Here is a 3,568-nt window from a genome sequence, read left to right as displayed (position 1 = left end):
CTATTTAGGTTTTTATTAATTGATAATTTAATTGGTGCAGGTCCACATCAAGACGTAATGTCTTGCCTATCCCTACACCTGCTTTATTATGAATAAACGATGATGATGAAACGATGATGAAGCGGCGTGTCTGGTCGTTTATTCGAAATATAAAGAAATGTATGGGAGAATGTTGAAGAGTCGTAATATCGTAAACTTATATCGACGAATGTCTTTGTTAAGGCTCAAAATAAATGTAAACCTACCTCACTTGCTGTGTATTGTCTTTTCTCTGGTTCAGTCTAACAGTTCCAAACTTTCAGTCACGTTTTCTTGCCATTTTTTCCGCAGAACACACCCAACATCCCTTTGTTGAGGTGAAATGCAAACGATCGGATAAGTTTTTATCACTTTTTAAGATCGATCAGTTTCCATTCATCAAATATTACTTTGATACCTTCTGAAACATCAATTAACTACTTCACTATACTAGTCCGCCGACGTAGTGAAAAGACAAGCACTCCCCCATCCCTTGTGGTAGTCTACCTGGTCGCGTGACATGTGAGAAGCATTGTGATGTAAATCGAACCTAAGTTGTCAGCCAGGGAGTGTCTACTTGTAACCATAGTTAATCGAGGGGACTCGATTAACTATGTTGTAACCGAACAGCTAGATTGTTCACAATCTCTCTTTGATTTCGTCATAATTCGCCGGAGTTGTTGTTCACTTTGCTGAGAAGTAAGTATTATGTTCAACACAGTTATGAATTTAGCCCATTTGTGTAAACTGTAGCCTCGCTAGACTCCTGAAACGCGAACAAAGATAATTCAGCTGAGAATTAACTCGGACTCTCCGCCCGATCGAACTGATGTAATATTTCCCCTCAAGTGTTTTTGCCGTCATTTCCCGTAAGATTAATCTAATTCTCTGGTATCTCCAATACTCTTTCTTTCCCTTTGTATTCTAAGTTTGCTGGGTTCTGATACATTGTTCGTACTTTAACGACGCTCGTCAAATGCAGAGCACTTTCGTCACACGATCTTGCAGGAATCAGTCAATGTTCTGTAACAGACGAGTTCAAGTAGAAACTCCAAGCAACAACAAGAGGAAAACAGTGATTTTAAGTTATGATAGCGTTTTTAACGGGATATTATTGGAACTGGAATGCACCAGAGAAACTGTTTCTGATCTTGTTGACGTCAATTAGCTCTAATCGTTATCTGTCTAGTAGTTGTTAAGCATCGATTAGTATTCACAACAAGTAATGAGAGTGTTTAAACTGATAGCAAAATTTTTCCATGGTTCCCTGGATTGTACTTCATTTTAATTTTAACTGATAGAAGTTAGAAATGTACTCGAAACCGCCAAGGTCTGTTAAGTAGCCAAGTGTAGGCATGATTATATGATCTACAGGCAGTTATGTCACGTATTTGATACTTGCTCGCTTTCTGCTTCGGTAATTGACAAGTGAAAAAGTACAAGTCAAATTCTTAGAAACTTTCGAACTCACTCATTTTTTATTCATTAACAAGCTTTTTTTGTAAGATGTAGAAACTACAGCATACTTGAATGTGCATTTCAAGCCAAAAAATTTTGATTCCAGTATTTGGCCTGTTGTACGTTTCTTGTTTGCGAAAGCAACAAACGCTTCCCCGTTTGTATTCAATAAGTGAGATTATTATACTTTGGACATACTATGAAAAACCTGTTTGGTTGAGAGCTTTCAATCAACATACTAAAGTGTGTATACTTGACATGAAAAATGAAATATTTCCAGTGAATGTTGAATTTATTATTTTTTTTTTATTTAAGCACATTTTTCATTGTTTTCCCCAAAATCACCTAGGCCTAAGGAGTGGATTACAATATTACAAGTTTTATCCAATTTATTGAGGGACACAGACAAACAGACACACAAACAACCCTTCATTGGCAGTAACAATGAGTTAAACCTACAAAGCTAGAGGGGTTTATTATTTAAACAATCAAATAATGGCCTCTGAGAAGCCATTAGTATTAATTATCAAACTTTGTACTTTGTGAAAAAAACCACAGTTGACATTGTAACTTACAAACTGAATACCATACAATACAAATTTAGTTTCCTGATGCATCACTGCTCAGGGACCATGCTTCACCTAGAATGTTTGTAGCAGAGGTAGAATTAGGACATCACGTTGAGCTCAGTGTACCTTAGAAAAACAAGAAAGAGTATTTCACCAATTCAGAGTCAAAACTGCACTGGGAAATACATAGTTGATGCAAAGCTATTAATTTTCAAGAGATATTCTCAAAGAAAATAGGAACCCAGTCTGAGGTAGGTGTGATCAACAGATGCATGCCATGTAACAGAACAATCATATAACTTAGTGTCAGTATTCAGAAAGAGAATTTACCAGGTTTGATCTCAAAGTGGGAAGAGATACAGAGATTGGGACAACTAGGTCCAGACAATTCTAGCCAGTGATAATGGATGGAAAAAAAAGACTTTTTAAATGTAGAACTCTACAAGGAAATTGAGTGAAGTTTTCTTTTGATTTAAGACAAAAATATGCATATCCACTGGACAGTTTAGGGAATAGCTAAGTTGAATAATGTGGAGCAAGATTCTTGGCTATTTTGTAAAATTGGCTTTATGTATGTAGTTCTCTCCTCAAACTAAAAGGCTTCCAAGCAAGTTCATCATGTACCTTTGTGAAGCTGGTTCCCATTTTTAGTTATTCTTTAAACATAAACGAAAAATTATTTTCAGTTTTCGTTACTTTTTTTAATTAAATTGTTTATTGCATCAACCACATCATTACACGACATAATGTGTACGACAACTGTTGCTGACCTAGATCTCATGCAAGATGTATCATAAATTGAAAATTGTTGTCTCAAAAGCATCTTACTGGGTGACAAACTCTTAAAAAAAAAGAAACCATCTTCTGAGTAATTTTCTGTGTCAATATTGCAAATGAAAACAACTTACAGAGTTTAAAATGAAATAACAGGTCTGGAAATAGCCACTTGGTTTGAATATTTTCAGCTTGGAAATCATTCATGTTTTGGTTTATATTACAACTGTTTAAGGTTATCACATCAAAACATAACCAACCATAGATTTGCACTAATGATTTCTTTCCTGTTAGATATTAACCTTTACAATAAAGGTAATCTTCATGTTGTTTTTAAAGAGTCGGGAGAACTCTGTTTTAAAATTCAAGTATTTTCTTGTTCGTAATAGCCTTGTTGTTAACATGTATAACGCAAGCAGTTGTTTATTTTTGACAAAAAAATTATACAGTGTGAGTAAAGTCAAAATGTCTGACATGAAAATAAATAACCAGAGCTTTTTACAAATAAGCAGTGTTTACTCAGAGTGTTTAAAAGAACACTGAAGGGTGGATGGCTTCCAAAGATTGTACTTAGAGGAATAAAATATAACTCATTACTTTGGTTTAGTAGAAGTTAAATTATAAACCTAATTTTTTCCATTTTTGGTTCAATGGTTATAATGCCAAAGCAAGTTAGTTTAAGTTACTCACCTTTAATGACAGCTTTTATTTTTGTTGTGACAGTTTCCCATGAATGAAATGGAATTTCT

This window comes from Stylophora pistillata, chromosome 2, assembly GCF_964205215.1.
Source record: "Stylophora pistillata chromosome 2, jaStyPist1.2, whole genome shotgun sequence".
In the NCBI taxonomy this organism is placed as follows: Eukaryota; Metazoa; Cnidaria; class Anthozoa; order Scleractinia; family Pocilloporidae; genus Stylophora; species Stylophora pistillata.
This window is presented reverse-complemented; position numbering follows the sequence as displayed.